The sequence below is a fragment of the Neofelis nebulosa genome, chromosome 2, assembly GCF_028018385.1.
Source record: "Neofelis nebulosa isolate mNeoNeb1 chromosome 2, mNeoNeb1.pri, whole genome shotgun sequence".
Taxonomy (NCBI): Eukaryota; Metazoa; Chordata; class Mammalia; order Carnivora; family Felidae; genus Neofelis; species Neofelis nebulosa.
The window spans coordinates 148,694,584-148,721,124 of record NC_080783.1 but is presented as its reverse complement, the minus strand read 5'-3'; the positions used below and the strand labels follow the sequence as shown (position 1 = coordinate 148,721,124).

At 36.2% G+C, this 26,541-nt stretch overlaps 1 protein-coding gene and 1 pseudogene across 4 annotated transcripts in view; one reads left to right on the top strand and one right to left on the bottom strand.

Moving 5' to 3' along the window:
* HS2ST1 (heparan sulfate 2-O-sulfotransferase 1) overlaps positions 1-26,541 on the top strand; it is a 175,490-nt gene that overhangs the window by 107,648 nt on the left and 41,301 nt on the right. Inside the window, exon 1 of one of the 4 annotated variants that reach the window (XM_058716697.1) lies at positions 24,062-24,082. The exons of the other annotated variants lie outside the window; for them this stretch is intronic. The gene's annotated coding sequence lies outside the window, so the exon portion shown is untranslated. Of the gene's footprint in view, positions 1-24,061; positions 24,083-26,541 lie in introns of those variants that run through there. 4 annotated transcript variants of the gene reach the window in all.
* Positions 11,548-11,927, bottom strand: LOC131504431 (histone H2A.Z-like; annotated as a pseudogene).

The following is a 26,541-nucleotide window of genomic DNA, read 5'->3' as shown; positions in this document are numbered from 1 at the left end:
CCTGCATGTTTGTAATTGTAAAATAAAATTCTCTGGCCTAATAAATCTGTACATAAGTTGTACTGAATATTTTTCTTTGGGGGCACCTGGGTGGCTCATTGGTTAAGCTTCCGACTCTTGATTTCGGCTTAGGTCATGATCTAATGGTCATGGGATTGAGCCCCATGTTGGACTCCAAGCTGGACGTGGAATCTGCTTAAGATTGTCTCTCTTCCTTTCCATCTGCTTCTCTCTCCTGCTCTCATTCTCTCACGCACATGAGCTCTCTCTCTTGCTCTCAAAAAAATTTTTTTTCTTTTAAAAACACATTTTAGAAATTAAGAGAATACAGAAAAGCATAAATAAATCACTCCTATTCTATCAGAATTATGAAATATTAACATGTTGGCATACTTACTTCCAGACATTTAGCCACTGCAACATTTTTTACATTACAGAAATTATTTCTTAAATATATAAATTTCAAATAAAGCTAACACTCGCTTTGATGACCATCTCTAATTCTGATACCCGTCTCTCTTTTAGAAGCGATTATATATTGGATGTGTATTTATCTACTATTTTTCTGGTAAACAGTTTTACTCACATGTATATAACCAGAGAAAAAATATTTTTTATTTGCAGAGATGTTTAACATACTGTATGTGTCATTCTGTGTACAGCTTGCATTTTCACCCAATAATCTTTTTTTTTTTTTTTTGCCAATTTTAAGCAGTTCAGCTGTCGACATAATTATTCGTTTCTTTGTACACATGAGCAAATACTTTTCTAGTAGGTGCCTAGAAATAAAATTGCTTGGCACAGGGTACACATCTTTATATTGCCAAATTGCCCTCAGAGTGATTGTACCAGCTTGTACTACTCACAACATATTGTGTTTGTATGTGTATAATTTTTATTAAAAGTGAGATTCTACTGTCTATATATTTTTGTGGCCTCTTTTCTCATTTAACATTTTATTGGGAGCTTGTTTCTTGGTCAGTGTTCAGTTCATGTAGTACAATTTGATTCTGGTTGCTTTTATAAGAGAAGGATGACAATGAATAGCTTTGTAGAATTAGTGATCAATATACTTTATTTTAACCAGTGGTGTTTTAGTTATAAATAGACATACACTTTACTGTGCCTGGGTGGCTCAGTTGGTTAAGGGTCTGACTCTTGATCTCAGCTCAGGTCTTGATCTCTGGGCTGTGAGTTTAAGTCCTGCATTGGGCTCCCTGCTGGGTGTGGAGCCTACTTAAAAAGAAAAAAAAGTTATCAAATTATGTTTGGTTAGGTCAGGATCATTTGTATGATTTGGGTGGCTTTGATCTGCTCTGTGACAGTATGCTGTGCTGTTAACACCCAGCAATTACCTCAAAATGAGTCTTTTATTACTAAGGAAAATAGTGAAATGCATTGAAAGTACAGATGTGTATATCAATCACTACCACTGAAATAATTATTTTAAGCACATAATATAATTAACAGTACATGCATTTTATTTTGGGTTTGGGGGTGCCATCTTGGAAACTTATTGCACATGTAAGTAATTAAACTACTCTTGTATATTTTAACATTGACTTTTAAGGTTACTGTCATGAAAAAATGTTAAATTAAATATCAAAGGAAAACATAAGTTCAATAAAATTAATTGAAGTTTATAAAACGAAAGCTAAAAATATTATATGTGATAGATGTTATGGAAAGTCCACTAAAAATTATGGAGACCATAGAGATATAATCCAGCCCCAATCCTCCATTTTATAGATAAGAGAAAAAAATTTATTGAAGGGTTGTGTCAGCCAAACCTGTTGAAAAGAGGGTTTCGGGGCACTGGGGTGGCTCAGTTGGTTGAGCGTCCAACTTTGGTTCAGGTCACGATCTTGCAATTCATGAGTTCGAGCCCCACCTTGGGCTCACTGCTGTCAGCCTGTCAGCACAGAGCCAGCTTCAGATCTTGTGTCTCCCTCTCTCTGCCTCTCCCCCAGTTGTGCTCGCCCAAAAATAAATATTTAAAAGAAAAAAGGGTTTCTATACCTAAAGCCTTTAGCACTCTTACTGTTGTTCTTAAGGATCTGAAAAATTCCATAACTTGATGTATGTACCAGATTATACCAAAATATTTTTATTATGACTAAAGAATAGAAACCAGCTAAATGCCCATCAGTAGGATTGATTGAATAAATTGTGGTACATGTACATAGTGGAGTGCTGTGCCACTTTAAAAAGAAAAAAAAAAGGAACAAGGAAGTTCTTTATGTTTTGATATGGAAAAATTTTAAAAGAAATAAAGGCACGGTAAAGTATATGTTATCTTAATATTTGAGTCAAAAAGGTATTTATTAGTTTTTGCTCATATTTACATAAAACGATCTCTGAAGGTGTAACTAATACCTTCAGTAATATGGTTACATATTGTGAAGAATGAAAATTGGGCAGATGGAACAGGACCTCTTGAGACTTTTTGTTGCACAAAAAGTATTTAAAAATACTTCTTAATATTTGAACCACTTGAATATATTGCTTTTTTTCCTCTCAAGGTAATCTATAATTTTAATAAAATACCTGTTGTGTACAATTGTAAATAGTTTTTAAATTTTCAATGGAAAAAGTAAATTGGCAAAAATAATCATGAGCCTTTTTTTTTTAACCCTCATAACAAATTTTGGGGGGTACAGTACATTATTAACTATTAAGCATAATTGTTGTACGCCTGATCGCTAGAACTTTTTTTATCTTACGTAACTGAAACTGTATACGCACTGAACAACAACAGCCCATTTTGCCATCTCTCAGCCCCTGGCAGCCACCATTCTACTTTCTGTTTCTGTCAGTTTGACTACTTTAGATACTTGGAATAAGTGGAATCATACAGTATTTGCCCTCTCTGGCTGGTTCATTTCATTTAGCATAACATCCCCCGAAGTCATCAATACTGTTGTGTATGACAGGATTTCATTTGTTTTTCAAGACTAAATGTTATTCCATTGTATGTATACACCAAGTTTTCTTTATTCATTCATTCACGGGTGGACATTTAGGTTGTTCTACTTCATGGCTGTTATGAATCATGCTGTAGTGAACATGTGAGCACAAAGAGCCTGATTTCAATTCTTTCGGATAAATACCCAGAAGTAGGATTGCTGGATCATCTGGGTACTTCTCTGTTTAATTTTCTAAGCAGCCTACATACTATTTTCCATTGTGGTTATACCATTCTACATTCCCACCAGTAGTGAACAAGGATTGCCGTTTCTCCACACTCTCATCAATACTTACTATTTTCTCTTTTTTTCTTTCTTTCTTTCATTCTTTCGTTATGTTCATCCTAACAAGTATGAGGTGATACGTCTTTGTTGTTGTTTGTTGTGATACTTCATTTGCATTTCTCTGATGGTGAGTGATTGCATCTTTTCCTGTACCTCTTGGTCCTTTGTATGTCTTTGGAGGAGTGTTTATTTAGTCCTTTGTCCATCTTTTAATTGGGCTTTTGTATTTTTGCTACTGAGTTAATAGGAGTTCCTTCAGAAAAATGGCTTGCAAATATTTTCTCCCATTCCATATGTTACTTTTTAATGTTGTTTCCTTTGCTGTGCAGAAGCTTTTTAGTTTGATATAGTCTGAATTGTCTATTTTTGTTTTTGTTGCCTGTGCTTTTGATGTTGTAGCTAAGAAATCATTGCCAAGACCAATGTCATGAAGCTTTTTCCCTATGTGTTCTTTTAAGTCTTATAGTTTCAAGTCTTACATTTAAGTCTTTAATCTATTTTGAGTTGCAGTTGCTCTTTTTACAGCAGTTATTATTTTTAAAATAAAAATGAAAAGCCCATTTTCTTTTTATGCGTGCTTCCTTTTAATATTTTTGGAGAGATAGGCATTAGCTGTGTTAAATAGAGAAAAAGTGCTCTCTTGCATTGCCCACAAAACATGTCTAAACATATAAACCTTTTTCCTTCAAAACAGATTAACTTCTTGTGAAGAGAGCTTGTGTATCACTTAGTTCTTCTAAAGAACCAAGATGATAAATGTGTCATTCATTGGAGATTATGTGTTTCCATAGTCATCATTAAATAGATTATAATTGGCTGTATTTTATAATACTGTATTTATTATACATAATACTGTATGTATGTTAGGGGATATGTTCAATGAAATACTGTGTAAAAAGTATATGATTCATAGGAATTACCTTTCCGGACTTTTTTTTTTTTTTTTTAAGTTTATTTATTTTGAGGGAGTGAGAGCGTGCATGCAAGAGCCTGGTAGCAGGAGGAGGAGGAGGAGGAGGGGGAGAGAGCGAGGGAGAGAGAGAGAGAATCCCAAGTAGGCTCTGTCTGCACTTTCAGTGCAGGCTGACTGGGGCTCCAACTCATGAACCGTGAGATCATGACCAGAGTCAAAATCCAGAGTCTGACACTTAACCAACTTTTTTTTTAAGCTTTACACCACATGAAAAAAATGAGTGCATCCTTACTAAAACCCAGCTCTTTTCATGGTGGCCATCTAAAATGAAAGTGGGGGCCTGGATGGGCTCAGTCGGTTAAGCATCCCACTCTTGGGTTTGAAAGCTCAGGTCATGATCTCGCTGTCGGTGAATTCTAGCCCCAGATGGGGCTCCACACTGACACCGTGGAGCTTGCTTGGGATTCTCTCTCTCCTCTCTCTGCCCCTTCCCTGCTTGCTCTCTTTGTCTCTCAAAATAAATAAATAAAACTTCAAAAAAATAAATGAAAGTGAAGAGGAGCCATGTTCTTGTCTATTCTCCTTTCTTTTCATCTTTCAAGATGAAATTTTGCCTGTGGAAAGCCACATATTTGTGTAAGGAGATGGATATAACAAATGTCTCCATATAGAAAACAGTTCTGTTCATTGTGCCTTCTAACTCAAAATATACTGCAAGGCAAAGATATCATACTAGGGAGGATCTTCCTGGTAATTGGTAATTTAACACTATTTTGTATGGAGTAGGGCTGATGGGAAGGGGTAATAACCTAGATTTCTGGGTATAATGTAAGAAATTTTGTAACTTTGAGAGCTGTCAAACTTTTAAGATTAGCATTGTAAGGACTAGTCTTTAGTGTTACTTTATATGTGACTCTAAATTAAGGCTTTTAGCTTGAATCATGTTATGAGACCAGGTAAACCTGTTTAAAGTGCCTTTTACTTTAACTGATTTAGCAATCAATAAAAAAATTTATTCAAATTTATTGTAGTAAAGCAAAACAACTACTGGATTTACTTTTTTTCTGTCTTAAACCGCTGATGGAGATTTGTTGTTTATTACATTCTTATGTAGTCAGAAGTGAAAATAAGTATTTTGTTGTTACAGTCCTGCCTTGTATCCTGCATGGTTAGTCTGTGCCCTGCTGTGAGTATGGTCATTTGGAACTAAAAAGATGTCTTTCTCATTCAAAAAGTGGATGTTTATGTTTTTATATACATAAAAATGCTTCTAAAATAGGACTTTACTAAAGGCATCATCTCTGATTCTCTATATCAGCGTTAGTATTTATCAACAAAAGTGTGTATGTAGCCACAAAATGCATGTATAGAAATATATAGTATTTTGTATCTTTCAGCTGAGTGACTATATTTGTGCCATAATATATTCTGTGAGAATAAATTTTCTGTGGGTTCCAGAAGTAATGTTTATTTTAGAAAATTTGGGAAATAACTGGAGAATACGCTAGTATTTTAAGCCTCAGAGCAGTTAAGTTTTGAAATTTATGTGGAACCATTGAAAGTTGAGCTTAGAACAAATATTTGCCAATCAATAGGCTAAAACACCTGGCAGGAGAAAAGTTTTATAGTATTGAATAATAGCATTATTCAGTCCCATAATTTTGAAATGTGTGTAACTTTTGTTATATGGAACTAGAAAATAAGAACATAAAGGCCATTAAATAAGCAGCAATTCTGGGCGGTACCCACATTTTTGGACATTACAGCTGTACTTGCTCTTAGCTTTCTAGTTGACACCATTAACTATTCCTGTCATCTTTATCATATGTTTTTTTTTTATTGGTTCCCTCGAATGCAAAGATAGGAAAGTGGCAGTTAAGACACCAGGCCTGAGATGTCAGAATTTATATATCTGTCTTTACACATAAAGGAGGGTGTTTTGGAAACTCCTTTTGGAAACTCCACAGAGGTCATTGTTTTTTAATGTTCTTTGAAGTGGGAAGTGCTTCGCTAATGCCACAGGTTATTTGAGTTAGCAGCGATTTTCTGGTTGTCTCAGGCTTTCACAGAAGCTGCTTTTATAGATTTAAATAAGCTGAGGTAATAAATGAGAATAAAGGGGAGAAATAATAGGTCAGACCTTGTTTCTTTTTTTTTTTCTTTTTAAAAAAAAATTTTTTTTTTAATGTTTATTTATTTTTGAGATAGAGACAGAGCATGAACGGGGGAGGGCCAGAGAGAGGGAGACACAGAATCTGAAACAGGCTCCAGGCTCTGAGCTGTCAGCATAGAGCCCAACGCGGGGCTCGAACTCACAGATTGTGAGATCATGACCTGAGCCGAAGTCTTCAGCCGCTTAACCAACTGAGCCACCCAGGCGCCCCCAGACCTTGTTTCTTAAAGTAGCAGTTATCTATCACCTAGGATGACACGTTTAGGAATCCAGTTTTTAGCCTTTCTTAATTCATACTGTCTTTAATATCTGATTTTCAATTCAAGAAGAGAAATGAATGGCTCTCTCTGTACCTTAGTACAGGTATACGTTAGTATGTACATGTGTGGCTTCTGTGATTTGAAAAGCCTGTGCCAAATGCGAGTCTTAGAAATGGCCATTTTTTTTTCAGTGATAAGGGAAAAATAACATGTTTCTAAACATGGGAAGAGGCTGATACAAAAGTGGTTATATGTTATGATTACTGTTTAATAAAACCATAGGAAAAAAAAATAGTGAAGAAATGTTCCTGGACATTTACAAGGGTTATATTTGAATGAGGAACTTATATGTTATTTTCTTCATCTTTCTGGTTTTGTGAATCCATTTTTTTCAGGAGTGTATTAGCTTTTGCAATAGAAAAAGGTAAACTCAAAAAAGACGCTAAATTATTCAATGGGATTAAGCCCATATTTTGTTGTTTGATGCATGCAGGAATTGTACCTTAAATATTTTAATTTCAAAATCTGTAATAAGTGCATTCATTCATGCACATATCAAAACTACAAAATAAATTTTTTTCTTTCTTTTTTTTTTTTTTTTAAATTTTTTTTTTTCAACGTTTTTTATTTATTTTTGGGACAGAGAGAGACAGAGCATGAGCGGGGGAGGGGCAGAGAGAGAGGGAGACACAGAATCGGAAACAGGCTCCAGGCTCCGAGCCATCAGCCCAGAGCCCGACGCGGGGCTCGAACTCACAGACCGCAAGATCGTGACCTGGCTGAAGTCGGACGCTTAACCGACTGCGCCACCCAGGCGCCCCTAAATTTTTTTTCTTTGACTATAAATCTGCTTGTGGGAGTTCCACATTATTTTTGTTTTATAAAGCACACTTACTATAATACTTAGTCTGTATTTTCCACTTTGGGCTTCTTTAATAAGTAACCAAAAAAAAAAAAAAAACAAAAAAAACTTAATCCTTTGCAAAGCAAGCTAGATCTCCAGATTTTTTTCTCAAGTCTTTTGCAATTGTCTTGTCGATATCGGATTCAAGAGCAATTTTTACTTGGCCTTCCCACAGTATCCCGTTTGATTTTCATGGAAGCAACAGCACTCTTAGTTTTTGCACTCATGTATCATTGATTTATACAATTAAAATATTAAATATAACGTGTTATAATCTAGTTTGGGAATGAACAGTTGACCGAATGGTGAACTTTATGTAACTAGCAGCTTTGTTCTTTGTTACTGTATAGTACAGTATGTATTCTTTTGGGGGGGAGTGGGGTTTGGCTTCTTTAACTTAGCACAATATTTGCAATTCATTCATGGTGTATTTGTCAATAGGTCTTTTCCTTTTTACTGAGTAGTAATCCATTGTATGGATATACCCCCAATTGTTTAGTAATTTATTTGATGAACATATTGATGTTTTCTGTTTGGCACTATTAAAAATAAAGGTGAACATTTGGTTACAAGACTTTGGGTATACATTTTTATTTTTCTTGGTTAAGTACGTAGGTATGGAGTGGCTGGGTTCTGTGGTCAAATGTAAGTTTGACTTTTTAAGAAACTCTCGAACTGTTTTCCAGGGTAGTTGTCCAATTTTACATTCCCACCAGCTGTTCAGGAGAACCATTTTCTCCACATTCTTGTAAAGACTTGGTATGGTCATTCTTTAATTTTAGCCATTTATATAAGTCATGTGTTATCTCCTTGCGCTTTTAATTTTCTTTTCCCTGATGAGTAGGAATTTTGAATATCTCTTCACATTCTTATCTTCTATCTGTATCTCCTTTGGGGAAGTGTCCAAATCTTGTCCGTTCAAAAAAAAAAATGAGATTGGTTGTTTTCTCTACATACCAGATGCAGAGCTTTTGTTGGTTATATAATTTGCAAATATTACCTCCTCCTCTGTGGCTTTCCTTTTAATTTTTGTGTCTTTTGATTTCAGTGAAGTTGAATGTATTGATTTTTGCTTTTGTAGTTTTTGCTTAGGATATATATTTAAGAAATAATCCAAACCCAAAGTTACTAGGATTATATTTTTTATAGAAGTTTTATAATTTTAGTTCCTATGTTTAGGTCTATGTTCCATTTTGATTTTGTTTTTCTATGTAGTGTGAAGTGAGAATTCCACGTATTATGAAGTATGTTTTTAAACTTATGGCTATCCAATTGTTCCTGTATCATTTGTTGAAAAAGTGATCAGCTTTTCCATTGAACTGCCTTGCCAACTTTGTAAAAAATAAATTGATCATGTATGTGTGGTTGTATTTTTGGATTAACTGTTCTGTTTCTTTAATCTCGATGTCTGTCTTTACACCAATACCACAATGTCTTGATTACTGTAACTTGATAATAATTCTTGAGATAAATTACTATAAGTTCTCCAATTCTGATCTTTTAAAAAGTTGTTTTAGCTGTTCTAGAGCCTTTGCATTTCCATGTAAGTTTTATGATTGTGTTATAACTAATATTTATACCAAGATGCCCGCTAAGATTTTGATTATATATCTATATATAAATTCTTTTTTTTTTTTTTTTTTCTTTTTCTTTTTTTTTTTTCAACGTTTTTTATTTATTTTTGGGACAGAGAGAGACAGAGCATGAACGGGGGAGGGGCAGAGAGAGAGGGAGACACAGAATCGGAAACAGGCTCCAGGCTCCGAGCCATCAGCCCAGAGCCCGACGCGGGGCTCGAACTCACGGACCGCGAGATCGTGACCTGGCTGAAGTCGGACGCTTAACCGACGGTGCCACCCAGGCGCCCCTATCTATATATAAATTCGAGAGAGAATTGACATCTTAATAATAGTCTTTCAACCATGAACCATGGTATCTCTCTATTTAGGTCTTATTTGATTTTCCTTAGCAATGTTTTATAATGTCTTACTATGTCTTATGTATCTTTTTGAAAATTTATTCATATTTTTATGGTATTTTACATGGTAGTTTTGAAAAATTTAATATGATTGTTATTAGTGTATAGAAATAAATCGTCATGTGTTACTGATTGTTGTATCCTGTAACCTTGCTAAACTCATTAATTCTCCTAGGTCTTTTGTAGATTCCTTAGGAATTTCTGCAGAGCAACTGTGCTTTCTGCAGCAAAAGGCAGTTTTACTTTTTGCTCTTTATGTGCCACTATTTCGTTTTCTTACCTTACTGCACTGGCTAGAGCCTCCAGGACAGTGTTGCATAAAAGTGGTGAGAATGGACACTCTTGCCTTACTACTAATCTTAGGGTAAAAACACCCAGTATTTCAATAATGATGTTAGCTATAGACTTTTCAAAGGTCTCCCTTTATCACTGAGGAAATTCTCTTCTATACCTTCTGTGCTGATTTGTTTTGATCACGAATGGATGTTGGATTTTGTCAAATGCTTTCCCTCCATGTGTTTTGTTGTTGTTGTTGTTGTTTTACCGTTTATTTTTGAGAGACAGAGCAAGAGTTGGGGAAGGGCAGAGAAAGAGGGAGACATAGAATATGAAGCAGACTACACACTTTGATCTGTCAGTACAGAGCCGGATGCAGGGCTTGAACTCACAGGCCCTGAGATCATGATGTGAGCTGAAGTTGGATGCTTAACTGACTGAGCCACCCAGGCGCCCCTCCCTTCATGTATTAAGATGATCATATGGTTTTTCTGTTTAGTTTGTTAATATGATGAATTACATTGACTTCCAAATGTTAAGCCAACTTTGAATTCCCACATGGGTAGGATGATTATCCTTTTATGTATTGTACTCACTTAACTAAATGTTAATTTTTGCCTCTGTGTTTGTCTGGGATTTGTTCTATAGTGTTTTGGTGGGGGGGGATGGGGCATATAATCTTTATTGAGCTTATCCACTGGAGTGGAAATAATGCCTGTATAGAACCAAATGTTTGTTACTGTAACTTCGGCCTCACAATTAAAATCCAAACAGTTGTTTAAAAACAGTCAAGTCAAGGGGCGCCTGGGTGGCGCAGTCGGTTAAGCGTCCGACTTCAGCCAGGTCACGATCTCGCGGTCCGTGAGTTCGAGCCCCGCGTCAGGCTCTGGGCTGATGGCTCGGAGCCTGGAGCCTGTTTCCGATTCTGTGTCTCCCTCTCTCTCTGCCCCTCCCCCGTTCATGCTCTGTCTCTCTCTGTCCCAAAAATAAATTTAAAAAAAATGTTGAAAAAAAAAAATTAAAAAAAAAAAAAATAATAATAAAAAACAGTCAAGTCAAAAATGCACTACTTCAGTCAGAATCAATAGCTTAAAAAAAATTTTTTTTTTAATCGTTATTTATTTTTGAGGGAGGGAGAAAGAGAGAGAGAGAGAGAGAGACAGAACACAAGCAGGGGAGGAACAGAGAGAGAGGGAGACACAGAATCCAAAGCAGGCTCCAGGCTCCAGGCTCCAAGCTGTCAGCACAGAGCCCAATGCGGGGCTCAAACTCATGAACAGTGAGATCATGAGCAGAGCTGAAGTCGGACACTCAACCAACTGAGCCACACAGGTGCCCCTCAATAGCTTTTTTTGAAGCCGCAGTTACACTTAAACATGGTTAAGACTTGAATGCAGAGATTTGGTTGGTTGGAAAGCTAATTAAACTTCCAGCTTGACCAAATGGAGTTACAAGGCAGAATTGTGTTTTTCACAGAGATACAGTCCCCTGGAATCACCAACACCAGACAGCTGTTAAGAATATTTAGAGTCTTGAGGGGCGCCTGGGTGGCGCAGTCGGTTAAGCGGCCGACTTCAGCCAGGTCACGATCTCACGGTCCGTGAGTTTGAGCCCCGAGTCGGGCTCTGTGCTGACAGCTCAGAGCCTGGAGCCTGTTTCAGATTCTGTGTCTCCCTCTCTCTGACCCTCCCCTGTTCATGCTCTGTCTCTCTCCGTCTCAAAAATAAATAAACATTAAAAAAAAAAAAAAGAGTATTTAGAGTCTTGAGATAATAAGGAATCCATGCATCCTTTAAACAGTCTTCTGTTGTCATTTCTTCCCAGAGATTTGTGGATGTGTGGAATGACACCACCACTAGTAATTACAGCCTTGATAAGAGCGTCCAATTCTTCGTCTCCACAAACAGCAAGTTGCAAGTGAGGAGGTGTAATACACTTTACCTTCAATTCTTTTGATGTATTTCCTGTCAATTCAGGAACCTCTGCGGTGAGGTACAGTAGGATGGCTGTGCTGTGCACCAAGGCAGTCATGCCCACTCGTACAAGACTGGTGGTCCTGGATTACAGGTGTCCATGAATATGGCCCACTGGGAACTGCAAGCTGGCTTTCCACGAGTGGGAAACTGCCTTTGTCTTGGCCTTGGGAGCCTTCCCAGCCTTACCACCTGCCATTTCAGATTTTGCTAAAGGTCATACAAGCAAGGCAGAGAAGGTACTAGTCAGCCTGTGAGATCCTGCCACCTAGCCCTTCATTGCACTGCCCTTCCAGCTCTGTAGTGTCTTGTAATATCTGTCTCCTTTTGGGTATCACAGTAACGTTGGCTTCACAGAATGAGTTGGGAAGTGTTTTCTCTCTTCAGTTTTCTTTAAGTTTGTGCTGAGTTGGTATTTTTCTTGACTGTTTGGTAGAATTTCCTAGTGAAGCAATCTGAGCCCATTGCTTTATCTTTGGGAAGATGTTTCTTTGTTTTGTGGGAAGGTTTTTAGTCTACAGATTTGACTTCCTTAGTAGATAAAAGGTTATTCAGTTATCTATACTTGAGTGAGCTTTGTTAATTTTTGTTTACCAAGGAATTTGGCCATTTCTTTTAAGTTGTCTTGGCATAGAGTTGTTTATATGTAATATTCCTTTATATTCTATAGTGGCTTATTATTCCAGATATTGATAATTTTGTCTTTTCTTCTTTTGTCATATTAGTTTGGCTACAGATTTGTCAGTTTTTATTGATTTTTTTTTTTTTTGTATTTTCTCTGTTTTGTTGATTTCTGCTTTTATTTACTCTTTCTAGTTTCTTAGGACAGAGCTTGTTCATTGATATTAGATCTTCCTTTAAAAATTTTTTTTTAGGTTTGTTTATTTATTTTGAGAGAGAGAGAGAGAGAGAGAGCGAGCGCGCAAGTGATTGGCGGGGGGGGGGGGGCAGAGAGAGAGAGGGAGAGAGAGAATCTCAAGCAGGCTCTGCACTGGCAATGCACAGCCCAGTATGGGACTCAATCCCATGAACTGTCAGATCATGACCTGAGCTAAAATCAAGAGTTGGATGCTTAACCACCCAGGCACCCCTGAACCTTCCTTCTTTTTTAATATGGTAAGTTTCCCTGTAAGCATTGCTTTAGCTACGTCTTAGAAATTTCAGTATATTTAAGTTTTATTAGGTTCAAAATGCTTTTCTAATTTCCTTTTTGGTTTCTAATTTCCTTTTCTAATTTCCTAATTTACTTGAAGCTTGCTGTTTAGTTCAAATATTAGTGCACTTTTCTAATGTCTTTTCTGTTATTTTGTTAATTTAATTCCATTGTAGTCAGAGAACATACTTTGTATGATTTGAATTCCTTCAAATTTATCAAGCCTTGTTTTTAAGACAAAATATGGTCCATCTTGTTAAAAGTTCCAGGTGTACTTGAAAAGAATGTGTGTCTGCATTCTGGTTGGAGTGTTCTATAAATACCAGTTGGTCAGTTAGTTGATAGTATTGTTCAGGTTTTCTATGTCTTTACTGGTTTTCTATCTACTTGTGCTGTCCATTATTGAGAGCATAATGGTGAAATAACCAGTTATACTTGTGGATTTGTCTAGTTTTTTTGTGAGTTTTTTATTTGTGTCTTTTGAGACTTATAGATGCACAGGGTTTTAAGGTCGTTATGTCTGCATGATAAATTGACCCCTTTATTATAAATTATGGAATAACCTTTTTTCTCTAGCAGTATTCTTTCTTCTGAAATCCATGTTATTAATCTGATTACTCCAGCTTTATTTTGATTTATGTTTGCATGATAAATGTTTTTTTTTCCATCTTTTTTCTTTTAAGTTATTTGTTTCTTTTTATTTAGGGTAGGTTGCTTGTAGGCAGGATATAGTTGAATCTTGCTTTTTTTACCCAGTTTGACAATCTTTGCCTTTTCATTGTAGTTTATAAATTATTTGCTCTTAATATGCAACTAGCTTTCATAATTATAAATAAGGATTTATGAATTTGAATTATTTGGTAGACCCCATCAGGTAACCTTGTTCCTAGATTTTTTTTTTAAGTTTACTTATTTATATTGCGAGAGAGAGAGAGAGAGAGAGAGAGAGAGAGAGAGAGAATGAGAATGAATCCCAAGCAGGCTCTTCACTCTCAGTATGGAGCTTGAACTCATGAACTGTGAGATCATGATATGAGCCAAAATTCAGAGTCAAATGCTTAACTGACTGAGCCACCCAGGTGCCCAAACCTTGTTCCTAAATTTTAATTGTCCTTAAGACCACTTTGTTTTATTTAGATTTATTATTTCCAGTTTACCTTCAGCCACCAAAAAAAAAAAAAAAAAAGCCCAAAATTGAGAACAAGGTGGGACTTCTTTAGAAATCACATGGTCTCCAAAGATGAGAAATTGTGCTATAGAGAATTCTTCTGTAATATGTTAGTTATATAAGGGTAAAATGGTGAATGATATGTAGAGGGTCGTAAACCAAAATTAACAAAAATATATTAACCAGGTTCCAGTGTTTTTCTAGTATGCTTTGTAATGACTCATATTGGTATAGTCTTTAGGTCACCCAGAATCTTCTATCACATTGGGAGCTTTTTAAAAATACTCATCCCCAGTATTGCCCCAGGCCTATGCCCTGAAATCTATTTTAAGATAACATATATAACTCACCATAGGGTTCTTAGCTCATAGGTTTGGAAACCATGGTGCCGCCATGGTTATTTGACCCCTTTAATCTCTAACTTCTCTGCTTCTTAGCCTTTTCTCACACAATCTTGGTACCATCAGAGGAAAAAGCCCTGAGGATTAGGTATGACAAACCTAGAATATCAAGCCTGGAGGAAACAGGCTTGACATGTATGTAGCTTCAGCTTTGACTATGCTGTGTATAAATTGCTAAGTTAGTAGGGATCAAATCACTTCTTTTTAAAAAATTTTTCTTTCTTAGATTGCTCAGTAAAGAATTCTACCTTCTGTATGGTTTAATTTAGTAATACCATGTTGTTTTCATTAAGCAAATTTATTACCTACTCTCTTGCTGGGTAATGGTCATCACCTTCTTTTTGAGAAAGAAAATAGTTTTTTTAAACTTGTGCTTCCTCTCCTTCCACCCCACTTCTCTGCCAAAAAGTCACATTAATTCTACCATGATTTTTTTAGTTTCTACAATTTCCTTGGTCTCAGTGTGAACTAGAATGTATTTATTTATGTTTGCCTGATTCAAATAGAATAAGATGACTATAAAATAGGTCAGTTTTGAGTAAGTTGTTTTAAAATACATATTAAAATGACCATTAGTAGTAGTGTGTGGGAAATGTTTGCTTTTCAACAAGATAAAAAATGTTGTACTTACTTGAGAATCTTATCCATATAATACTTGGATTATCTATGTTTCACATAATTAAAATACAATAAAACACGTGTTAAGATCCAAGTGATTAAATGTTGGTCTTCACTGATGGATACTACTGCCTAGAATTTTCCTGCATCTTTGGTTATCACTGAGAATACCAATCATCGTTGCATTGGGCACGTTGAATCATCAGCTAGTAAGGAATTCTAGTTAACAGGATGCTGGATAATGAGTTTTTGTTATATAAGACATAAGTAAAGTAGGAGAATTTTGGAAATTGGTGCTTAAAAATTAACTTTTCTAGAATCTTAAAATCTGTAACTGATTTTTAAAGATCTATTAAAAGCATGAATTCATCTAAAAAGCTATAATGTATCCATATCTCAAGGTATGAAACTGTAAGATATAAAAATGAATATCAAAACTCTTTGTTATTAAAATATAAAAATTAATGACAATGGCCATATCTAGTCTATGTGAACTTCAGTTGATATTTTAGCAAGCTAAGACTGGAAACCGTTATCTGATCAGAATTTCTTCATCTGTAGTAGAATCCTGCAAAATAAATACCTTTAACATTGGTTCTTGAACTACTGGTTGTATCCAAATCTTATTATTTCAAACTAAAAGGATGGGGGCAGTGAAGGCCAGTCAGAATTAATAAATGTTGCATTTCATTGGGTTTGGTAACAAAACAGTTTATTCTCAAGAACATTTAAAATATTTCTCTATATGCCTCCCATAATGATGGTTATAGCATCCTTGAAAGAAGGGACTGCCCAGCCTTAGGAGACCTAATGGTTGGTGGGGAGCAGTGAGGGAGATGGGACATGCACTTAGCCCAGAAGAATCAGTCCCATCAGTTAAAGACTATCTTGACTAGAATACCCATACAACAGGTTTAATTTTTTTTTTTTTAAGTTTGTTTCTTTATTTTGAGAGAGAGAGCACAGACAGGGGAATGGCAGAGAGAGGGAGAGGATCCCAAGCAGACTCCACGTTGTCAGCGCAGAGCCCGACATGGGGCTTGAACTCACGAACTGTGAGATCATGACCTGAGCCGAAATCAAGAGTCCAGTGGTCAACTGACTGAGCCACCCAGGCACCACGCCCCCCCCCTCCACCGCTTACAACTAGTTTATACCATGAAGTTGAGTAGCGTTATTTTTCACAGATCTAAACTATTTCAAAAATTGCTGTAAATTCCAAATTAATGGGAATACCAATGAACTATTTACATAGAAAAAAAGGATATTCTAAAACTGTCTTTTCATAAACCAAAAGAAATACTCTATATAATATGATTTCTCGGTTCCTGGACCATCATACCAGCATCACCTGGGAACTTGATAGAAATGCACTTTTCTTGGGCCCTGAGGATTAGTTAACTGGAGAAGGTAGGATGGCAGGAATCTATATTTTACAAATCCTGCAAGTCATTCTGGTACATGCTCAAATTCAAAACTGCTCCTTTACAGTATGACGTACACCAAGCTGTAGTGAAATAATGGCAAGTTTTCAGCATAACGAATTCTAATTTTCAGACAGCTGTTGCATTAGGTTTTAGTTAATGATCTCCAAACCCAGCTGGAGTTGAATCCAAGTTATTTCCTTATTCTTTTTACTTACTAGTCAATGGAGCACCAGGTGCAGTTGTTGAAATGTGAAAATAATTCAGCTTTGTAGATAGTATTGGCATTTCTTTCTTGATTTTGAAAATGCTTTAGTTTTCCTGCTATGGTATTCAGTAATCAAAGCACATCTATTTTAATGGCAGTTTGGACTTACAGTAAAATTGGAGGAAACCTCTGAATCTTCCTGCCAGTTTAATATCAAAATTAATATTTTAGCTGGATTACAAAGTTTACATGTAGTTGAGTTCCTCCTATTGTAATTTTCCTCCAGTGTTTACATTTTAGGAACAATTTTTGTCTTCCCTGAATAACTTAACTTTGTACTTTTACATCTTTCATATTATTGCATCTTTATTTTTACTTTTAAAAAGAATGCTAGCAGAGATTTATTTTAATAAAGTGCATCCTATAGTAATAAGGCCCAAATATATGCTTTCTGAATTACAAAACTCACCAAGTTCCCAGAAGGCATTCCAGAGGCGCCTGGGTGGCTAGGTTGGTTAAGCGGCTGACTCTTGGTTTCAGCTTGGGTCATGATCTCGTGGTTCATGAGTTTGAGCCCCACGTTGGACTCTATTACTGATGGTGTGAAACCTGCTTGGGATTCTGTCTCCCTCTGTCTGCAACTCCTATGCTTGCTCTCTCTCTCTCTCTCTCTCAAAATAAATCAATAAACATTTTTAAAATTAAAAAAAAAAAAGTGTTCCATAGGCATATTAGTAAGATGTAAAGCCAAGGATATAGGTCTTAAAATTGCTTTACCTGTTGAAGTGAGTTAAAATGGGTATTTAAAAGTGGACAGTGTGGTCAGAAACATTTAAGATGTTTATTAGTAGGTAAACAGGTAAACACATGATTTTACACTAATATTCTAAGATTCGTTTGGGTTGTATTGCACATATATTTAGGTAGTGTTAGTAAAATAAATCTTTAGATCAAAGGCTGATGGTCTTAAAATTCTGTCTTGATGCTCTTTATTTTTAACTCTACTTTATCTTCATGATCTCATTCACTCCCTTGACATCAGCTGCTGCCTTTATGTTGTGACTCCTAAAGTTCTGTCTTTACTTCAGAAATTTCTCCTGTGAGTTGTATGTCTTCAGCAACCTACACATTATTTTTTTTTTAATTTTTTTTTTTTAACGTTTATTTATTTTTGAGACAGAGACAGAGCATGAACGGGGGAGGGGCAGAGAGAGAGGGAGACACAGAATCGGAAGCAGGCTCCAGGCTCTGAGCCATCAGCCCAGAGCCCGACGCGGGGCTCGAACTCACGGACCGCGAGATCATGACCTGAGCTGAAGTCGGACGCTTAACCGACTGAGCCACCCAGGCGCCCCAGCAACCTACACATTATTGACTAGACGTTCCATAGACACCTATGTCTAAAACTCATAATCCAAGTTTTCTTCACAGTAGCCCTGTGGACATTTATGGAATCAGAGTTAATAATCTGTTTTTCACATGGTCTTGATCCCAGATATTCACACAAGACCTTATTCTCCATTAAAATGTCATTCTGATGTTTCTGGAAATCTTCCAGAGGTGTCTCAAATGTGTTAAGGAAAAAAATAAAAAAAGGTAGAACCCCCCTCTGTCTCCAAGCATCTGCCCTATCAACTTTTTGTCAACTGAACAACCATCTCCAATCAAGCATCATTGTCTCTGCTGCTTCCCCAAAAGGAAATGTCAGAAAGTAGAGCCCTCATGGTGCCAAGATTGATGCTATGTTCCATACAGAAATAGAGAAAATTCTTGTATCCTTCTCGATCCGTGTCATACTTTATCACTTGTGAATCTGATTCGTGTGCCTTTGTGGGGAGGTGGCTGACTATACAACTATTCATGCTTTCCCTCTCATAGTATGTCTTTATTGCTAGGAAGCAGCTGCCCACCCAAGGCTCAATTTTTTACCACCACCCCTACAGCGAGGGATAGCCATATGACTAGTGTTTGCCAAGATAGTTGGGAAATTACTGTGTTTTCTCCACTCTGTCTTCCCACATCTGCTAACTAGATGCAAAATACTTTGAGTTCTTGGAGAAATGTCAAAGTTACAAGAAGGAAGGAAGCTGACTCCTTGAATCATTGTATGAAAGGCCATCTACCAGTCTGGAACACACATTGGTACTTGAATAAGAACTAAACTTCTGTTATGGTAAATGATTGAAATTTTATGTATTCTAGTACTTATTATTTCCCTAACTAAAATAGTACGCCTCTGTATTACAGAGCCCTTCATTAAACGGCTCCTTGGGGCGCCTGGGTAGCTCAGTGGGTTAAGCATCTGACTCTAGGTTTTGGCTCAGGTCATGATCTCAGGGTTTGTGAGTTTGAGCCCTGCATCTGGCTCTGTGCTGACAGTGCAGAGCCTGCTTGGGATTCTCTCTCTCTCTCTCTCTCTCTCTCTCTCTCTCTCTCAAAATAAATAAACTTAAAAAAATAGAAACAGTTCCTTTATCATTGTCCTGTATTTCCTTTTTCCAACCCAAACACTTGGGTATATGGCTGTCCATGGGGCTGGGAGAGAACAGCTGCCACATTACACTTTCTAGTTCAGATCATCTTTTCTGCTCTTTTGCTTTTTCTATCCTGTCTTCTACACCTGTCAGGCTTGGTAGTATTCTTATATAATAAGCTCGAAATAAAAGCCCTTACGAAATAGACTCTTCAACATACCCCCTACATACTTGATTTATCAGTTTGAACTTCAGTGTAGATTTCCAAATGTCTTGAATTCCTTTCCTCTTCTACCCCAATTGCTTTTCTTCCTATTCCTAATTTCCAAACTCAGTGAAGGGTACCATCCTCCTCCTCAGTATAGCTTAGAAAAAAAGCCTTAACCTCTTCTGGGTTCCCAGGCTTCATCCGTATTGCAGCTGCTTTCCTTTGGGTCTTAATCTCCATTATGTCTTCAGCTGATTAATACTCAACTCCAGGGCTATCACCCTATAAAGTGACGCTTCATAGAACCTTGCATCGTGGAGGGATTGTAAGGGCTTTTACTTAAAGCTCTTCAAAAATGTCTCTACGTTGCTTGCAAAGAAGTTCTCAAAGTGTGATCCATGGGTGTCAGGGGTTCTCACGACCCTTTCAGGGAGTTCACAAAGTAGTCCACAACTATTCCATAATAATTCTGAGATGTTAGTTGCCTTTTTCACTAGTTGCCATTTGTGCTCATGGTACAAAAGCAGTCATGACATCAGATTGTACTATTTAATCTTTGTATTCTTTACCACTTTGATGATAGTTACAGAACAAAGTCATTTTCATATAACGGTGTCCTTTATAAAGCAGTCAAAACCATTAACCTTATTAAATCCTGACTAGTATATGTATACTTTTAATACTCTGTGACACAAAATGGAAGATATACCAAGCGCTTCTGCGTATCAAAGTACGATGATTGTCTTGAGAAAAAACAATTGTGTTGATTGTTTGAATTGTAAGCTCAACAAGCCATTTTTTCATAGAACACTGTTTTTACTTGAAAGAAAAACCAACAGATAAACTATGTTTATTCAGACTTGCGTAGTTGGCAGACATTTTCTCAGAAACAAAGTGAACTTGTCACTTCAAGGAAAACCAACTGACTGACGGTATTTATTGCTATTATAAAATTTGACAAACTGTGGCTGTCACCACAAATATGACAGCTTACCAATACTTACAGACTTTTCTTATGAGACTGGTGGTGATATAATGAATGTGATTTTTTTTTTGCTAGGGGGCGGGGGGATCGTATAATTAAATGTGCTAGCATTTGGAGGATCTACATAATGCCATGAGCCAGTATTTTCCAAGTGACAGTACAAGGTAGATCAGTATAACAATGTATGAAAAGTTTAACAATATAGTTTTATATCACATTGCAATTAACCTTTAAGAAATCAACACTTGCTGAGTTTTAATGTAGTGTCAAAGAATATTCCTAAGTGTTTGCAAAAGTTATTAAAATACTCCTTTTTCAACTATGTATATTCATGAGTCTGATTTTCTTCATAGACTCCAATCCAAAGAATATATGTTTACATTTTGAATGGAGAAGCAGGTATGAGAATCCAGTTTTCTTTCATTAAGCCAAACATTTTTAAAAAATGTGCAAAAAATATAAAAACCCTTTACTGATTTTTTGTTTTGGAAAAACACAAAAAATATATCATTTATTTCTAACATGTTTTATTGTTATGTGTAAATGAATTAATATTTTAAGTTTTATAAATTTTTATTTCTACTAAGATAATGATAGCTACAACCCACATGAACAAAAACTCTGAAGTCCTCAATTTTTAAGCGTATAAAGAAGTTCCAAGATCAGTAGGTTTGAGAACTGCTGACTTAAAAGTTCATATTCCCAACGTGGTGATGAAGATACTATGATCCGGCTTCTGCCCAACTGCCTGTCTTATGTTTTCTTTGCCCTTACCCTTTTTCCCATATTCTAAGCTTATCAAGAACCACTTTTAGGGTCTAAATGCACCAGGCAGTGTTGTATGCCTCCAAGCGCTTTTCCATCATCACACCATTTTACATTCCTACTAGCAGGGCATGAAGGCTCCAATTTCTCCACATCTTTGTGAGTTGGTTGGTTTGGTTTAATTATAGCCATCCTAGGGGATGTAAACTGGTTTGGATTTGCATTTCCCTAATGACTAATATTGTGTTGAGCATTTTTTCATGTGTTAGTTGATCATTTTGTGTACCTTCTTTGGAGAAATATTAATCAGGGGCTTTGCCCATGTGAGTACTTTCTTCACAATCAGTATGTGTCCATATGAGTAAGTTAACATTTCCCCTTGGATGTATAAGAGAAAGGAAATCTTAAAGTTTGGAGGAAAAAAAAATAGCACTTAGGAGACTTAAAATGAGGGCTTAGATATTATAATGTTTACATATAAAAATTCCTCTTAAACTTTCACTACCAGCTTATTGTTTTTTGGATATGGATAATACTTGTTGATCTTTATCACAATATTGCATAATGAAATATCCAGAAGAAGTAAATCCATAGAGACAACACAGATTAGTAGTTGCCAGGGGAGAGTGGAGAGGGAAATGCTTAATGGGTATTGGATTTCCTTGAGGGTGAAGAAAGTGTTTCGGAACTAGATAGGTATGATGGTTGCCCCCATTGTGAATGTGCTAAATGCCACTGAATTGTTCACTTTGAAATGATTAATTTTGTTATAAGAACTTCACTTTTAAAAATCACCAAAAATAAGCAAGTACTCACAAAATCTTACATGAGTTCATTAATACTAAAAACAAAAGCATTTATAAACTCAGCAGTTTTAACAAGCACTTATTGAATGCCTCTATATGCAGTATCTTTTCCTAGGCCCTGTAGATACATGTTTTACATATACATTATGCTTGTGCATTAATTATACATTAATTCTTAACATTAATGAAAATACATTACAAAAATCAAATTTTCTTTCCAAACTTAATCTCACTGATGAACTGCCACTAAAAATATATTGGTTAATGCTCTTGAGATGATTAGGTAAGAAAATTAAAGTAGCTATTAAATATCCCATCAGTCCGATAACCACCAATATAATTCTTTTTGTTGTTAGGTTACTAAATTAAAGGAATATGAGTTATATTTTACTTAATGTACTTGCTAAACTTGATTATAGGTTTTACAGTTATTGCACAAATTAAAAAATGTGCAATTCTTTTTTTAATTTTTACATTTATTTTTGAGAGAGTGAGACAGTGTATGAGTGGGGGAGGGGCAGGGAGAGAGAGACACAGAAACTGAAGCAGGCTCCAGGCTCTGAGCTGTCAGCACAGAGCCCAACGCAGGGCTCAAACCCACCAACTGTGAGATCATGACCTGAGCCTAAGTCGGAAGCTCAACCGGCTGAGCCACCCAGGCGCCCCTAAAAAATGTGAAATCCTTACAACCTTTTTTTATTATCAATCTGAGAAATATACTAATCACCTATATGAAATAATAATATTGGTAGTAGCTAATGTGGAATTCTCATTATGTATTTTAAGTGCTTTATATGCATCATTTGTTCTGTGCATGCTCTGTGGTGAATGTTTTATATGCATTCTCATGTTTTGATTCTTAAAATAAACCCTAAGAGGGGCGCCTGGGTGGCTCAGTCAGTTGAGCGCCAGACTTTGGCTCAGGTCATGATCTCACAGTTTGTGGGTTCGAGCCCCACATCGGGCTCTGTGCTAACAGCTCAGAGCCTGGAGCCTGCTTCAGATTCTGTGTCTCCCTCTCTCTCTTGCCCCTCCCCTGCTTGTGCTCTCTCTCTCTCAAAAAATAAACATTAAAAAAAATTAAAAAAAAAAAAACCCTAAGAGGCCCCATTATTATTGTCATCTGATGAGGAAACTTGGTGTCAAAGTGATCACCAGCTGAATACTGATGTCAGGATACTATTCCCACGTTAATCTGGCTCCAGAGCCTGTGCTCCACCTTTGACTGGTTGTCTGAGACTTGGTTTGTTTTTATTTTAAGAAGGAATTTAACTGCACAGTTAAATACAGAATGATAATATCATAGAAGTACCTTTTTTCCTCAAGTACCTATTTTAAAAATATGAAATATTATAGTTAGTCATGGGTAAGCCCATTTCGAGACAACTCTTTATGCCTCTCAATCACTTAAAATGAATACTTTGATAGAAGATGGGGACTCCAACTGATAATTCTTCGTATCTTTTCTTTAGTTTTCCCAAGATAGTACATCTCAAAACATCCTCCATGTTTTTACAGATTTCTCAAGTGATCTATTCCTATTTTTAGTTTCCATCAGTGAACATAAAGATCATTTAACATTATAGTCAGAGGAGTGAAAAGAAAAACTAGTGAAGAAAAGTGATCAGAGCCTTTGGAACTTATGGGACACGATCAAGTGGACCAAAATACTGTTGGTCTTATACTGTTAATCTTATTGCAGATCTTTTATATGTAATCAGTTGTGGTTTTTTTTCTTGCTGCTTTCAAGATTCTCATTTTGGCCTTGGCTTTTAACCATTTGATTTAATGTGTCACCGTGGATCTCTTTGAGTTTATCCTTCCTGTAGTTCATTGAGCTTAAATGTGTAGATTCATGTCTTACAACAACTTTTGGGTGTTTTCAACCTTTATTTCTGCATATAAGTCCTCTATATGTTTTGTTAGGTTTACAACTGGGTACTTTTTGTGTAATTATAGATGATTTTGTAATTTTCATTTTTGTGTCTATGTGTTTATTTCTAGTATAGAAATACGTTGGGTTTTGTATTTTTATCTTGTATCCTGGAACTTGGTTGACCTCACTTATTCTAGGATTGTTTTGTTTTGTTTTTGTAGATTCCTTGTGATTGTCTTCATAGAAAATCATATCATGTTCAAATAGGGTTAGTTTTATTTCTTCTTTTTCTATCTGTATGTTGCTGCTGTTGTTGTTGGTAATGCTAGATCTTCTAACACTATTTTAAATAAAAGTAATGAGATTATACCTTAAACCTTGTTTCTGATATTAGAAGGAAAACATTCAATTTCAGTTTTTTACTATTAATGTCATGGTAGCTGTAGGACTTTGTAGAGGAACTTTCCCTCCACCTTCTTAGAGTCTTGTGGTTATTTTATATATAATGTCCAGGGTTTTTAGTTGTACATAGTGAGAAGAATAGAAAACATTGGTCTACTCCATCTCCCTTGAAGTGAAAGGTGCTATCACTTCTTTTTTTACAGGATGATCTACTTAAACTTTTAAGTGTTAATGATAGCCCAGGCACCCCTTGTTGACTGCCTGGAAACCACACAAGAAAGCACTTGGCAGTGTTCAGTGTCCAGCCTTCAGCCTTTCATATAGAAATTTATTTGGTCAGTTCTCATAGTGATTGAGTTCGAGGAGAAGTGATCCAAGCTAAAAATACTCGTAAGAAAATGATGTGATTGAGTTCAGGAAGAAGAGTTCAAGGAGAGTGATCCAAGCTAAAAATATTCTTAAGAAAATGATGTATACAATCAGACAACCACTTTATGTAATTTATAGTGATTGCCAAATGTTCCATCCACGCAGATGAGATAGTGTTTGTTTGGACAGTACATTCACGGTGAGTGTTGCTGAAGAAAGGATCAGTTAAATAGCTTCATAATAACTTGTTTTTGGTGCAGCTTTGTTGCTTCCTACTTTGCATAGTGCACACATTTTATGGGGAATAAATTAGACTTCATAACAGTGTTTGGGGATTTACATAATTCAGATTTGTCCCTAGAAAATACTGAAGATCCAGTTTAATTCAGTTATTTGATGCGCCAAGCTCTTAGAGCCCCGCTTATCTAGCTGTGCAACAGGTGTACTTGCCATGGGGTCCTGATGGGTCAAGTTTTGTGCCCTGCATCCTCACCTGCAGACATTTCTCAGATGGACACTGCCAGTTTCTTCAGTGATTTCTCTTTGCCTACAGGTCTTACTTATGAATAACCTATTTTTTTCCTATATATATACTATCGCCCTAAGGCAGTTTACTGTTAGTCTTGCTGTTTGGGGAGTTTTTTGGTTTTTGTTTTTTTCTTTTTTAGGAGTAGTTACTCTGGGGTCACAGACCACCCCCTTCCTAAAATGTACCAGTCCGTCTTTCTGGAGAGAGGCTGTCCACAGTATTCTACATATTCTCAAAGGAGTCCATGACCCCCAAAAATCATAATGCCAGTAATACTTTTACTCTGCTCTATCATGCATATATAGTTTAAATCTCTTATAAAGCACCTTAGCTTATTATCTACTGAAGTTTTAATGATGTCATTGCCAATTTGTATGGTTTTTTCTTATAAATATTAAAATTTGGTAATTTTTTTCTTCGTGTTCTTTGCCTTTTATTATTCACCTGTTGTCTATATACTTTTCAGTTTAACATGCAGAAGTTTCAGTATTTTTTTTTAAATTTTTTTCTTAATGTTTATTTATTTTTGAGAGAGACAGAGACAGAATGCAAGTGGGTTAGGGGCAGAGAGAGAGGGAGACACAGAAGCAGAAGCAGGCTCCCAGCTCTGAGCTGTCAGCACAGAGCCCGACGCGGGGCTTGAACACACAAGCCGTGAGATCGTGGTCTGAGCCGAAGTCGGACGCTCAACTGACTGAGCCACCCAGGCGCCCCCAGAAGTTTCAGTATTTAAAGCAAGGCAATGGATTGCTCTTTCCTTCTGCTATATCTTTTCTCCCTGAAGTCCTAATCTGCTACCCACAGTACAGAAATACTATACTTTTGGGGCATTTGTGAGGTATTTATTTTCTGCTGAGACCATTGCAGAATTGAGCTGTGGCAGGGAGAGATAGTTATATATTCGTGGGTCCTTTAATTTGTATAAACCACAAAACTTATTTCCATATAATTTCTCTTATTTCTCTTTAAATGTGTAGCTTAAATTATTTAGTTCATTGAACATTTAATTACACATTCAAAGAGAAGGGTGTTTCCCAAAACAACTGTAATGTTCAAAACAATCGTCATTAAACGATACATGATTTTTTTTTTTAAATCTTCAGTTCTGTTTTCATCAGTTTTTCTGTAGCCTGATGTATATACATCTTGGTGACTTCAGTGATGTGTAGAATTTAGTTTGGTGTTTTTAATGCAGCTATAGTGTTTCACATTTAGCTTGATCATTACCTTCTTGCACTAAATAAGGCCTTTAATGCCCTGCCAGTGCAGGAATAGGTAATTACTGCTGTTATGAATAGTATTTTAAAAGACTTGAGTTTGTTGATAATCTGCCATATGGAAAGGTTCATTGAGCCAAGGTCTATGCCACCTTGCACGGGAGCCTTGAAGAACTAGAATGGCCATGAAGTTTAGCATCTATCTTTGGT